This window comes from Tyto alba, unplaced genomic scaffold, assembly GCF_018691265.1.
Source record: "Tyto alba isolate M040663 unplaced genomic scaffold, T.alba_DEE_v4.0 Super-Scaffold_28, whole genome shotgun sequence".
In the NCBI taxonomy this organism is placed as follows: domain Eukaryota; kingdom Metazoa; phylum Chordata; class Aves; order Strigiformes; family Tytonidae; genus Tyto; species Tyto alba.
In genome coordinates this window covers 12916994-12932558 of record NW_024881302.1, presented here as the reverse complement: position 1 = coordinate 12932558, position 15565 = coordinate 12916994, and the positions used below count along the sequence as shown (strand labels likewise).

Sequence of the window (15565 nt, the reverse complement as noted above, 5' to 3'; positions counted from 1 at the left end):
CGCTTAATACTCTCTAGTCTACCTGTTATCTTCACACATCACCTAACCCACTTATTACCACTTCACATCTCAAATGAAAAGAAAAATATTCTTATGTACAAAGGAACCACAAACTTTATTTGAACTGGAATCCCCAGGACATCTGTGGGCACATAACAAATAGATTAGGCTAGACTACTGTTACTTAGAAATGTCCAATTGCTTGGTATATCTATTAGCTTTTTCTTCTTGTTGTGTAAAAATGATTGCCAATTAATATATGCTGTATTCTGTAAGGAATCTGCAGTCTTGCAGATACTTTCTTTGCATTTAATGTGAACCATTCTGTAGCATTATTTGCATGTTGTCACTCATCAGTACGTTAAGGTATGTTTCTCCACATCCTTTGGACATTGTGATGTTTTTGGCTGGGATAGAGTTAATTTTCCTCACAGTAGCCAGTATGGGGCTGTGTTTTGGATGTGTGATGGAAACAGTGTTGACAACGCAGGGGTGTTTCCCTTATAGCTGATGGGTGCTTACCCAGAACCAAGGCCTTTCTGCTCCTCACCCCACCTGCCAGTGGCTGGGGGGGCACAGGGAGCCGGGAGGGGGCACGGGACAGCTGACCCCGACTGACCCCAGGGACATCCCAGCCCATGTGGCCTCATGCTCAGCACAGAGAGCTGGGGAAGGAGGAGGCAGGGGGCACGTTTGGAATGATGGTGTTGTCTGACCAAGTTACACATGATGGAGCCCGGCTGCCCTGGGGATGGCTGAGCCCCGGCCTGCCCAGGGGAAGGGGGGAACGAATCCCTTGTTTTGCTTTGCTGGTGTGCACAGCTTTCACTTTACCTGTTAAATGCACATTATCTCAACCCATGGGTTTTTTCACTTTTACTCTTCCAGTTCCCTCCCCCATTCCACCAGTGGGTAGTGAGCGAGTGAGCGGCTGTGGGGGGCTGAGTTGCTGTCTGGGGTTAAACCGTGACAGACACTTTCTCTTATGTCAAATGATCCCATTCACATAACACAGCAAATATGCAGAAGAAAAGGCAGTTTTGGGGTTTTTTTAAGACTTCCCTGATTTTTTTCATGTCTAACCCTTTCTCCTCTACTGCCATTTACTAGAACCATGAACCACATGAAGAATTTAACCAAATAAATGGACTACTTTGACAGCATTTTAAAAGCAGCTCCACTGGTATTCTCATCAGGCCAAAATACATCTACTCGGCAAAACTTTAACAAAAGGATAACAGACGGCATATAAACACGTTGAATAGAGACTAGAAGTTCCATACTAATCCTTTACATCTACACCGCAGTATAGCATTCCACTGCAGTACAGCATTATAACAAGCACAAAGCCAAACCATATTAAAGTGCTTTTGAGAAAATGAAAATTGATTGGATAACCTCATATCCATATCTAATTGGAATGACTGTATGGGAAAGCTAAGTCAAATCCTAAAATAAGGCAAGCAGCTACTCAAGTTCTTACTGCTTCCCATTTTCTCACTGTTAAACTTTGCCTTCTCAGCCTCAACAAAGAGCATAAGTGGTAATTTCCTCCAAAGAGCCGACTCTGCTGTATGACTCAAGATCCTCTGAATCTAGTTCTGCTTCTAGAAATGTCATTCATGGCTCGCTATTGAGCCTTTCTTGAATGAAAGGGAGGAAGAAGTAAAATAAAGATGTTTTGTGGTTTTGTGCCACATCAAAATATTTTCATTGTGAAATGTACTGGTCTTCACATAGCACTCTCTTGTCTTGTGGTTGGGTTTTTTTCTGAGTTTCCTTTGTTGCACAGATGGTATCTAAGCAGACAATAATGCAAGAGTCATCTGCCATATAAGGACAGAGAATCAAATTGTACTCAGTATTATTTTAAGAATAACAATACAATTTCATCTTATTACATGAAGCATCATAAAGTGAGACAGAAAAATGTAACCTAATTAAAACCAATCTTGCAAAATCAAGACTTGCTAGCACAGAAAAATCCACTTAGTCTTCAATCAAGTGAATGTTTTTGCTTTACTGCTTTCAGCCATAAACAGAAGTGTTTCAAACAGGGTCGATAAATGTGTATGGGTGATAAGAAGACATTTTATGTTTCACCCAAATAAAGCCAAGATTGAATGAAAGAGATTTGTGTTTTGTCTTTACAAAAAATAAGGAACAGTAAGAATATTTGATGTTTCTGTTCTGAAGAACCTTTGTAACAGCCATTTTTAGACACTTCTTCCTGACTTGCTGGCAATGGTTCCCTTCATGACCTGCTACAACTTCTGCACACACAGTGCTACAACTACTATACATGGGTAGGGGAAATTAAATATACTGGGGGAGAGGAAAGAGACAGACCAATTCCAAGTAATTAATACCAGGAAAAGACAACAAGAACTTGTTACCCAATCTGTCATGCCTGATCAGGGATCCCACAAGTGCACAGAAAGATCTGTGGACTTCAATCACTCCTAGCAACTTTCTCTTCCCATGGAGATGAAGAAGGAGTGTCTCTGGTACACCACAGCCTGCACAAGGAGTAATGAGGGGAGGAGGGTCTTCCACCTAAACCATACATAATCTCTGCACAGGAAGCAGAGAGCAGCTCCCTTCTTCTAAGACACAACCAGCAACAATTCAAAAGCTTCTACAGTATCTGCATCCCTCTCAAGGCAGAAATTCTGGACTTCATCTCTCAGGGGGGACTATTAGCAACCAGTCCTCCTCCACTCCAGACAATGCTGGAATTTAAAAGTTTATTTGGAGTCTCAAGATCCTTTCACTCCCTCAGCAAGAAGCTCTTCCTTGCCCAGTCCTCTGGGTACTTCTCAGGAAAGCCTGCTGGGTACTTCTCCTAGCAGCAGGCAGCTCCTTTCCTCCTTCTGTAAGGAAGGGAAGGACACACTTGTTTTCACATGGAGGATTTCTGAGAACACTGTCTGCATTAACATTCAGAATTCTTACTTTAATAATTACTAGCCAAACACTTTGGTAACATCCTATTCTGCATACTAGCTATAGTTCTCTTGGCTTCTTATTCACCATTGACTGTTTCTCAAGGGCTCTCTTTGGGTTCACAACTGTTCCCAGTTCTTCCAGCAGCAGCTGAAACCCCTGCACGAGCTTGCTAAACCAACAGCATGCCACCTGGCAGTAGCTTCTGCCTCGCTCTTTCAAAATGGAGGGTACCTGCAAGAACAAATAAGCTAGCACTACTGTTTAACCTGGCTGAACTAATTCTGCTCAACAGAACAACCAGAACTTAGATTAAAATTAGATTAATCTGAATTAGATTAGGTTAGATTAAAATCCTATCATCTCTTACAGCTACGAGAAAATATTGCTTAAAAGGGGTTGTTAATAAGAACAGAAAATACATTTTAAAATCACATAAACTTGGGAATCTAGTACTTTGTATTGTTGCATTAAACATGAATCTGCAAATGACTGTATTAAGAAGATGCACAGAAATGACCAGACTCTTCAAGTAAAACTTTGGTATCAGTGTGTGATGTGATAGGGATTCTGTAGTATTTTCTTCCTTTGCTGTTTTGCAGCTTTGGAAGCACTGCCCTATTATCAGTGCTAACACATGCTGCCAGGAAAAGGTTTCTTGCTCTTACAGGAGTCTTGCTCTTAAATGAACCACTGCTCAACTCTTCTGTTTTAGTCTCTTGATTATCGGTAAGAATAATTTTATTGATCAAAAAAAGGTTCCTGGGCAGAGTAATTTTTTACTTTCAATTATTTGAAGTAATATGCGCTATGGTCTCAAGTCAAGGTGTTTATGATTTTTAAGCACATTGCCTTTAGGCATGGATGAAGACTGGAATGATGCAATAGATACTGTTCATGATTCTCCAAAAGTGGTTTGAATTCTTTTAATAGTTTTTACACATACACATGCACACAAGAAAAGTTTTCTGGACACACTACAGTTGTCTTTTAATAGAGATGACGGAGCCACTCAGAAGTACATGATGAAAAGATGAGAGGCAACAGTAACAAGCTGCAACAAGAAATACTCCAATTGTGAAAAATGCATTAATTAGATTAAACGAGCATGATTAAGTCCTGGAACGGGGCCCAAGAGGCTGTGGCATCTCCATTCTTGGACATCTTCATAACCTGACTGAAGCAAGGCCCAGAGCATCCTGAACTAACTCCCTGCTTGGAGCAGGAGTCTGGACTAGAGACCTCCAGAGGGCCCTTCCAGCTCTGCTCTCCCATCAATCCGTAGCTATTTCAGGAACCTCCCTGTATTAATCTCCAGCAAAGCTCTGACAAAAGAGAACATAAAATTTTACTTAGCTCATCACATGTGACATTAAAAACAGATTTGGGGGTTATATAGTAAGAATGACATTGCATGTCAACATAAATTCTCCAATTGCAAGCCTCAGCATTTAATACCACTTTACAAAGTATATTGTAAGGCAGAAACGTACAGGTACAGCTGAGTTAGAAGTGCAGACTGACAATGAATCCAGAAAGAGTAAGTTAGGAGAAGGTTTCCCACAAATGCTCTTAAATTCCAGGATACTTGCACAAAACACATTGAAAACAGGCAGCCAGTTATATTAACAAAGATTTTTTCAGTTAGTGCGGAACTGTTTCTGGGTAGTACTCCAGTGCTACCTTATTTTGCACAGGGAGGATAAATGCAGCAGTCACACTAATCTTTTCAGTAATGCAGACTATAGGAAGCAGTAATTTGCACTTCCGTTAGGAGAGCCCGATGTGCTTTACAGGAGGTGGCTAAGAAGGGCCTCTGCTATAATCTTCTAGACATGCAGAGGCAAGTACCTTTCTACAAGATAAAACAGTATGATAATCACAGAGCTGCACAGTAATAAAAAGTATCCAGTCCCGGGTTCCCAACATTTCTGTACTGTAGTAAGCAAACATGTTACAAAATTGGATTGCTTCCCTATGTCAAACTCCACACCCCCCCACAAAAAAACCCTCAGTTTATCTTCAAGATAAAGTTTATCTTTAATGTCCAGCAGTACAAAGAAACATGCCTAGTTGATTTTTTTTTCTGCTGTTTAGTACAGCAAGCAAGCAAAAAGGAAAAGTCTTTGACAGCTCTTAGCAGAAGGTTCATCACTGCTTTCCAGTCCAGATGTCATCAACCCATGCTTTCATTTCTTCTCATGTGTTTAAATTCTGCTGCCAGGCTATTTCTCATGTTTGTGCATACTTGATCTTTGCAACCAGCTAAACATGTACATAGCACAGTATGTTTATCCTGTGCTCATTTGCATTTAGAAGGCTAAAGCTTATACTACAGCATTGTCTGCTGCCCTCACTTCCTAATATCAAGTCAGTTTTTTGTAGCATCTTCATCTGAGTCCATGTACGAAGAAAATCCCAACACTGACAAATCCTGGTTTACACTCCTAGGAACACAGTGAAAACACTGCAGAACAGCTCCTGCTCTGCACAGACCAAGGCTGGAGGTGTGCAGACTGCTCATCACCCACATTTAGCGTGCTGAAAAGACACACCCTAAAGAAGGGGAAGAGGATCCTGCTAAGCAAGTTACCATACCTGCAGCTTTCTGCACCGAGAGTTTTCATTGCAACTAGAACAGCAGGTCTTTGGGCCATCAATAAGCACTCGATGCAGTTGAACCTTCTTGAGGTCACTGGTACAAAACTAAATCAAAGCAAGCCTTCTTAATTATCAATTCTTCTACCCCCTAGTGCTATAATTAAGTCTGTATATGTGAAGTTAGAAGAAAAAGCTTATATACTGGTGGCATGAGAAGTCTGTCATCTTGTGATGCATCATAAGATGTTTGGATTTACATGATAATCACTTCATTTTGCTCAGTGTTCTTATGCCACATCTCATGGTGTCTCATGACAGAGAACCCAGGAGTTGGCTCATGTTTTGCCTGTACGATTGTCTCTAAACTTGCATAAAATTCCCTAGTTTATAAGGAACAGAGTGATACTGTTAACTTCCTTTTTTTTTTTATTTTTTATTTTTCCCCCTTTTTTTTTTTTTTTTTTTACTTTTACCAAACATGAAGGGTTCTGTTTTTCTTGTGTGATTCTCAAAACTGGAACCAAAAGTGAAGTAAGTTTAGACAGCAGAGTTTCTCCCAAATTAGCAAAAGCTTTGAGGATTTCAACAATCCTCTAATGCCTAAATATCAAACAACATAAAGGACAAGAAAATCAGGAAATTTAACACCAAGGAAATAGTTATACCAGTTGAAACAATTTACTCCAATTTCATTACTCCTTCTGCCTGAGTTAATTTAACACTTGGGAACATCAGCATTACAAGATGCCATTTACTGAGTGATATTCCTTAAAACAAGGCAGGTAATACCCAAACTCTTATATTTTCTTTCTATGCTTTGCCCTTTCGATGTTCTCCAAGCTGAGTATTGCTCTGACCCTACCCACAGTCTGTGGTATCTGTACATTAATCCACCACTGGAGTCATTTCCACTGGATGACCCGCCTGCCATTTGTTGTTGCCGCAGGGCTACCCTGGCCACGTGCCCGCACGGCACAGCTGGCCTGACACGGGGGCCCAGCGCAGCCGCCTGGCCCCGCCAGCCCCAGAGCTTCTGCACACCCCTGTGTGCTGCCATGCACATACCCCAGCTGGGACACATCTGCACCCTTGCTGTGGCAGCTACAGAAGCATCCTTCTATCATGCAAGGAGGCGTCTGGAAAGGATAAGCACATCCTTGGTACCTTTCTTTCTTATCTTTTTCCTGTGTCATCAATGCATATTGGAATATAAAAGAAAATACAATTAAATCAATCTAGTTCTATAAGATGACTTGGGAGCCTTACTTTAAGAACCAGCCTTTAAACATTTCATAGGACAGAAGTGCTAATCTTGAAGCTAACATTGCATGTAGATCTATAAACAGCATGCAAAGGCTTTGCTGCCAGTAATTCCTGAAAAATGTATTGATAGTTCTCTGGTGCATGAAGTGAGCTGCTACTGGTAGAGCTCACGGGTGTACAAACTACACAGAAAATGAGTTTTTTCTTTTATTAAAGTCTTATTTATAAGTGTAATTTCATAATTAAAAATACAGGTCTACCAACAGATGTGGAAGTCTCTGTATTTGTGCTCACATACTCTCTATTTTTAGGGAATCAAATATATTATAGAACTGGGCCCTAGCTGACCTATTCTTCATGTTCAGGTGTAGATTCAAATTCTGACCCATGTTCACACTCAGGTATTACAGAGCTAACAGTCAATACAGAAACAGTATGTCCTCTTTCTACCAGTGACCTCTTTATCCAGCTAGCAAACCTGCAAGAAGTGCTTGTTGGCTCTGGCTAGAACTCTGCAATACTGAATGGGAACCTGGAAGTGAAGTGCGAAGTAGGAGTAACAGTCTACACAGCAGACAGGCTCCCACCCATTTTTTTCCTGGTACGAAGCTAAGCATGAAGAACAATGTAAATTCTTCACGAAATAAAATTCCAGGCCCTTGCTTGACACTGGACTTGGAATCAAGAAGGCTAAGTGCCCTGTCAACCCCTAGATGGCACAGACACCATCAGCTCTGTTTGCTTACGAGCAATCAGTTAATTGAGAACATGCTCCAGCCTGTAGCTCTTTGTGCTACCTATTTTAAGTGGAAGGAAGAGAGCTTCTCACTTCCACTTCCAGCTGCTTTTCAAAGTCTTTCATCACAATGCAAGGAAATCAGAAGGAAATGAAACAATGTTCCCTGCACACAATCACTGTATGTAAGCAAAAAAAAAAAAAAAATCAATACAGCAAAAATGAATTCACAGTATTTTCTAGAGCTCTATTTGAATTACAACGTTTATGATTTTTAAACTCAATGGCAGAAAATGAAAGCAGGGTCATTCTGCCAGATCTAGATTTGCTGATGCCCTTGCAGCAGGCTGTGTTAAGACCCAGGAACTTCCAGCTCAATTAAAACAGTCAGCTGCTTGATAGCAAAGTACTGGGGCTTGGAGACAAACTGGCAAGATATGGTATGACCTAGTTTTTATCCAGGTTCTTTCAGAAAATGTTGCCTTGCAATCAAAGCCCTGAGGTCTGCTTTTTGTGTGCACCAAGATTAATATAAATGTGCACCTATAGCTTAATAAAGCCTTTCATTATTACGGTGGTTGGGTTTTTGTCTATCCTACTGGTACTGTGTGTGACTGCCTGAACAATTGTAAACTTACAGAGAATAAGTTCATGTTCATGGCCTACCTATCACCTATGTGTGAGCAGACACTGAAGCACCCTTTCAGCTCTTTCTGAATCTACTTCGTAAACACTAAATCTTAGCTCCTCAGAAACCCTACTGAGTTACAATAACATTCTGACCTAGGGATGCCACCATTGCTGCCACTTCTGTAACTCTGTCAGTCATCTATTTGCAAACAAGTTCAGACTGGGTTTAGACTTGCCCTACCACTCCTTTCACTATGGCCCTACTGTGTACACTGCAGAGGGGAGTCGCTCTGCCATGAAGCCTTTGTGGGCAGACTGAGCAGAAGAAAACAGGCAGGACCTATGCGAAAACATGAACACAATCCCCTGTCACAGGATAGGGACATGGTACTTAGGGGGAAAATGAGCCTTGTGACGTCTTACATGAAAATCCTAAAAAACAGCATCAAGCTTGAAAGATTCAAGACAGATATATCCAAATACTCCAGCAAAACAAAGAGAAATGGAACAGTCACTATATGCTGAGAAGTCAATTTAGCAGGTACAGAAGCCAGATACCTACACCGACAGACCCTTGACTACAGGCATATTTGAATAAGTCTTTAAACTTTTAACTTTTCAAAACTGCTCTTTAGAGGTTTTTGTATGTTCAGCAGAAAGACAGTGTTTGTCCTCCTCTAGTAGCACAAACCAGCATCTTCCTCAAAAGTAAATCTTTTAAATATTATTTTCTCTAAAGCACTTTTTCTTGTAACTGTACTTTTACACGAGAATCATAATCTCAGATTTAACCTGTTCTACATCTGCTTCTAAATCCCAGCACAACCCACAGTGGTGTAAAGTAGGCTGGTTTATTACTAAATAACACCTGAAATGGTTACAATTCATCTCTAATTCCCTTCACAGTCATTGCTTGTGCCCTCCACCATCTGCTCATCTACCTTCAGTTTATACTGAGAGTCATATGCCTCTGGAAAAATGCTAACAAAAAACAGTCTTTAAGGAAAGACACCCTATGGAAGCAATCTGTTCAAGAGATCAGTTCTCAAAGGGCACACACTGTTTGAGAAAACCCAGCAGTAATTTGAAAGAGGTAACTACTTGTATACTGTAGTTTCTGGTTTCTTACAGAACATAAATGTATTCTCTCAGCTTTCACAGAAGCATCTGCAAAACACATTACAAAATGTTTGTAACTTGAAGTGTGTATGGGCAGAGCTTAATTATATGCTTAGACACTGAAAAAAGCACACATCGTTTCAGGCGTTCAGTGCATCCTCTCTGTTCTGCCAGTTTGCTTTAAGTTGTGCACCAGATACCACTTCAGTATAAACAAAGTTGTGGTATACATTAAAACCTTCTTAACAATCAAGATGGCCTAAAAGTACTAAAAGCTTGTTTTCCTAAGCTAAACAAGACAAGAACTTCTCGTTCTGACTTGCTCGCGTTCAAAGATGAAGACAGACTGGGGATATACTTGCTTGCAGGTCAAGGCAAACACATGGAAGAAAAAAGAACTGTTTAACCTAAAGATGAAAATAAATGGCTATAAATTGGGTGTGAGCACATTTAGGATGGAAATTATAACTCTTAGAGCTGTCAGGTCCTGGAACAACCTTACAATCACCACAGCACAGGGAAAAAAGTCCTGCCTCCACAAAAAGGGATTATGTGATCCAGCGACTGTGCTAGCAGGACAGTAGACCTGGTGACCCGAGAGGTCGCTCCAGTTCCACACTCCTCTGAAGGCTATCCAGTTTCTCTGAGGTCTCCATATGTTTTGCAACATGCTTTTGCATGATACCCATGCCCTTGGCACTCTGCTGCATTCTCTCCTGCCTTTCAAAGACTGCAGGTGATGCAGGGAGCAATGCCAACTGTTGACCTACACAGTGGAGTAATACAAGCGGTGCTCATGGGACTGATGACACACAGTCAGCTCTGAGGGAGGATTCATTTCTCAGGTGGGCAGTAAAGCTACAAAGACTGAGCGAGGCCTGTCCCCTTTTGCTGGGCGTGACCTAAGGGCCACCGTTGCCTCACAACACTCAGGAGCAGTGGTCAGGAACCACAGGGCTCTTTGCAGCCCGCTGGCACAGCCCTGCCTCTGGCTCAGGGAATCAGAGAGCCGTTTCATGGCGCTGGGACAATGATGTGGGGGTGTACCAATAAGCTATTCAAACTATGAGAAGCCTCCTGGGAACCTGCTTCTGAAGCAAATAACTGAACTGAGGTGTGGCCTGGCCTCACCCCTGCTCAGTCACTGTGTGGCCACATTTTGGTGGCAAGGTTGTCCCCATTCAATTCCTCGGCAGGGCAGGGAGGGACAGACCAAGTATAATACCAGACCTTTTCATCAGGTGGACAGATTAAATGTGTCCTCAGTCTGACCCAAAGAAAGCAAAAAAAAAAAGTATACCTGCAGCATTAACTCTATACATTCATATAGTTCTGAGAGCAAATCTCAGACCCTGAGCTCTACCGACTACAGACTGCTGCTTATCCAGAGTTTATTTCAGATACAACAGAACAGCTTGAGAAATTTATGTTGTTCCACCCAATTAATCAACAAACAAAGGCAGAAAAGGTCTGTCTTTCCAGATTGAAAGCAGTGCGTTTAATTCAGTAGAAATGAAATCTGATATTAACTTTGGCAGATGCTCTATGGAAATTGCTAGCAATTAAATGTGTTACATTCACTGTTGTAAAATTTTCAAACTTCATGTTTTGATTTGGCTTTGACTAGCTCTGTATTGAGAAATTTCGGTTTTAGTTATTTCAGAGCTTACACGTCATTTATCAAAAGTGTGAAAATACATCTCTCCTGACAGTACAAGAGTTGGCTATAAAATCAGAGCAAACTCTTCCACAACTACTACTATTTTGTTTCACAGCAATACTGTAGCATATGATTGTATTTAATACTCAACCTACCTTCAGAATGTCATTTTTACAATCTAATTTGCAATTAGTACAATTAAAGTAAAACTTAAAGGTTGCCATGTGAACTTTACCAGTTCAGGTAGGAGGATTTCTAACACCTGTTTCGCTGCACAGTTAAGCACACTAGTTGCACTGCTCTTCTATGCGCCGGCTGCTCTATGGAAAGAAGAGCCCATCAGCTCCTCCCACTACCTTCATCAACTCCGCTCTACCCTACGGCTCCACTGGGCCCAGGCTGGCTGCTTGTATCATGCTTGGGTCACTGCAGAGCCACGTCTCTTCCTACCAGCCACGGTGCCAGGTAAAGGCCCCGTCAAGCATGGCGGCACGTGGTAAATGGGCAGGCTCAGCCAGCTCCATTCAGCTCTACATTAGTTCAGTTCTTGCAGCCTCCAGACTTCGGTTTGTTTGTGCATTTGAATTAAAGCGGCTGGTTTGTTGCTTCCATGGATTGAGACCAGAGGAGTCCGCAGACTGACTGCAGAGACCACCATCAGCACATATATCTCAACACGGCTATCTGGGGACTTGGCAAGGTCACATTCTGCCTAGAAGGCTGTAATTTTGATGTATTTCAGGACACCTGCATTAAACACCTGAGGGAGTGTTCATGCTGCCCACCATGGCTGTTTGCGGCCTGTGCAATGCCAGAGCATGGTGTCTAAGAATCAATGAAGTAAACCATAAATATATATCCTATAGCCATCTCTAAGGGGTGTTTGAGTCAGTCCACTTTCTGCCCCACCTACAGACTCCTGTGAACATCTCTACACAGCCAGAGGGTTGTATTTTAAGGTCACACCCAAATTATGAGGCTTCACCTGGCATGCACATACCATCATTAAACCTGCCCATGAAACTTCATAGGCAAAATAAAAAGGAGTAATTACATTTTCCCCATTCAGTGGAGAAATAATAATTTATTTGATGGATGAAGTCAGGCCATCAGGCTTTCTCTTGAATCCCACCCAGCAAGATCTATTTTCTAAAATCTAAAAATGAAGCTTGTCTTTCTAAGCATCACTTGACCTGTTAAGATGTATTTTACAAAACAACTATCTTCTCTCTAAAATAGTAAAGCTTTCAACAAAACCAGCGAAGATTGAGACCCCACTGTAAAGATCACTGGTTTGCTTTGAGCATCCAAAAAACAAACAAACCCTAACAAATGCTGAACAGCTCCATGAATGGAATTCCTTTGCGCTGTTCTTATGCTTCCCCTGCATTCCCTCTGAGACCAATCTGATTTCAATAAAAGCTGTGCATTCCTTTCCACTTTCAAATTTGGCTGTACTGAAGTATCACATGGATTTTATATAAAGTGTTTGGTACACTTCAGAGTAAATCTCTTTCTTATTAGTTCCTGTATAACACAGTGCCTCATTCTGCTGCATCTTCTTCCAACAGGAGCATGGCAGTAGGACGTGAAAAGTACATCTTCTGCCAGCTAGCAATACAAAAGATCTTGTCCCCAGAGACCTACTTATGTCTTTAATTAAACACATTCTCGTAGTGATTTATGTGGTGGTGTCATGTCTTACATGATGCTCAAGGCACACACAGAACATGACGTGTAAGTGGAAAACCAAAATATACACAAACCACCAAGGTGAAGAGGAAAGAGTCCTTGTGCTGCCATCCATCTCATTTTTAAATGGACGGGGAAACAGCATTATGAAAGGAGACAGACTACGACTAATATACTTAGCAAAAGTAGAGGAAGGTCTTGTTCCTCTAAATATCCATATGGGACTCATCAGTACAACATTCTTCTAATCACCGTAGGAACGTTAAACCCAAGATGGGAAACAACCTTGAGACAAACAAAACAACAAAAGAAAAGCCATGACAATGGATGTAAGAGAAAAATACAGGGCAACTGTGAAGCAAGAGATGATAATAAATCAAGGGATGAAGAGTGCATTAACTAAAAGTGGGTATAAGACGAAGGTAGAGATGTTAATTTCTTTTAAGCAGTATTAGCCAGAAATAATAACTACAGCATCTAAGAATTGAGACAGATCCCTTGTCTAAGAGATCAATGTTGCAGCAGCCTTCAGTCTTGACCTGCTCAATCTGTCAAACAACTTCCTTTATTAACAAGGCTTTAAATCTGTGTATGCAAATAGAATACACTGGTTTTCCTCACTAGCAGATCCACAGCATAATCAACAATGTTTGGATGCTTATGATAGAAGTCTTTCCAGAGACCACAAATAAAGATTGTAACACCAGTAGTGTCTTGTCTACTGATATTATGTTGTTTTTGTTTTAAATGATATTAACAGACCATTTTCCTTCCCAAATGAGCATACTAACAAGGAACTGATCACCTCCCAAGAGTTTTCATGGTATTACTGTATTTCACCTTGAGTTCATGTTGACGGCCATCAGCAGAATACTTTCTGGTTTCCTGGCTGGGCAGACAGCTGACCTGGTAACATCCATGTCAGCCATCCAGCTGACATGATAAAATCTGTACACATCTTTATTCAGCATGGGGGATGAATCTTCCCTCAGGTATCCCAACTGCCTCTTCTCCAACTTTATTCTCCAAGTTCACAAAGGGATACAGAGGATAGCAACAGTTCTTTCTCTCAGTGTTTTTGAAGCAAAGGTCAAGTCCTTACATCTTATGCTGAATAAACTCACTTCAGTTTCTGGTGAATGTTTTCCATATACCTTTGTTTCCACTCCCAAGCTGTGGTAAGTACCTATACCCCAGCTGCATTCCTTAGCACGGCATTTAATTTGTCACACACTCTCTTACTAAAAAGTAGCTGGACTATCAAGTAAACCGCAGTTCACGTTTCTCCCCTCAGTGAAACTCTGGCCCAGTACACCCCACCATTTGTGTGGGTTCCTGCCCGCCCATGTCTGCAGCCACCTGCCATCTCAGCCCTGGCCGTCCAGCCTTGCAGCTCTTCTCCCGAACTGCCAGACTCTGCCTGGACAGCAAAGCCTTCAAAATCAACATCAGAGAGCAGGTCTGGATGAAAGAGTCATTACAGTCTATTTTATTTGACAGAAAAAACATCTGCTCAGGCAGGCAAGAAGGGTTATTTTACATAGTTAACATACCAGCACTGTACCTACAGAGTCTGAAAGTAGGTGAAGAGAAAGTGCTACTTTTTCTTTTTTGATGGAGATTAGCCAACCATAGCTGTTTACTTCCCAAGTTCCTAAAGAAAACTCTAAGAAAATCTAGTGTGTATTTTACACCTATTCGGTGGGTTTCTTCACAGCCCTGCATCAAGTTAGAAGATACTTCTCAGATGCTTAACTGCAGTAATTACCAATCATTTACATATTATTCTCAGGTGTTGGGGGAAAAAAAAAAAAAAAAAAAGACCTTCCTGCACCATGCAAACAAAGTACTTCTGCCAAGAAGTTAATGGAGGGGCCAAACTGCAGGTTTCTTGGTGGCAGCATTCTGTGAGTGGGAGCAAGCCCTGGGTCCATCTGCTGAGGAAATGACAGTGGTGCACTATTCTTCCTGGAGATGTCCAAACAAGGAGCTGACCTCTAAAATTCAATATTCAATATTACAAACAACTCATGTCACTGAAAGCTGCTTGCCTGGTATCTAGCACATAGCTCCCAGGTATAAGTTGGACATTACAGACAAAAAAAAACACCAGTGAGAAGGACAGACTGGCTTATTAAAACTGTAGTTTGACTCAAGTGGAAAAACGTTTAAGTCTGGCAAAAACTTTATAAACTGAAATCTGCACTGAATTACATACAAGTGTGTTTTCCTTCCACTGGGGGGGGGGGTGGGTGTCAGCTGCCAAAACCAACCAAACGTTATTGTAGTATACGCAAACTCCACTTAAGAGTACATTAAAAAAGAAAAGAAAACAAACAAACAATAAAAAGCTATCCTGTGGAGACAGCGAACTTTCTGCTGGTTTGGCCCAGCCGCTTGCGAGGAGCCCAGTTTTCCCGCCCTGTCCCACTCCCCCGATGCCGAGCCGCCTGCCCGGGCCCCGCCGCGGGCGCGGGGCCGGGGGGAGCGGGAGCGGGAGCGCTCCCCGGCCGGCGTCAGAGCGAGCCCGCCGGCCCCGAGAGACGGCTCGGCACAGCGGCCGCCGACGTGCCGGAATAAATTTTACTTTGTAGTAAACAAACCATTTGATTTTAGCATTTTATTCCCCCCTCCCCCCTTTTCTTTTTTTTTTTTTTTTTTTGGCGGCTTCTTCCTCCCCTCGCCGCCGAAGCCCACCCGCGCCCCCCGCCCGGCCGAGGCTACTCACGGGCGCGGGGCCGGCGGGCAGCGCTCCGCGCGGGCTGCGACCGTCTGGCGGCGGCGGCTGCCTCCCGCCCGCCCTCCTGCCGAAATGATGTCAGAAGCGAACTGGGTGTGGAAAGAAAATAATTTTCAAAAGTGCCCCTCAGCCGCCTGCGAAGGCAGAGGTGTGGGGGGGGTGTGAGTGTGTGTGAGCG

At 42.2% G+C, this 15565-nt stretch overlaps 1 protein-coding gene across 1 annotated transcript in view; it reads right to left on the bottom strand.

Annotated features, from left to right (window-relative positions):
• The window catches only part of EMP2 (epithelial membrane protein 2), a 22353-nt gene extending 6788 nt beyond the window's left edge, over positions 1-15565 (bottom strand). Inside the window, exon 1 of the mRNA XM_042798920.1 lies at positions 15376-15565. The gene's annotated coding sequence lies outside the window, so the exon portion shown is untranslated. The remainder of the gene's footprint in view (positions 1-15375) is intronic.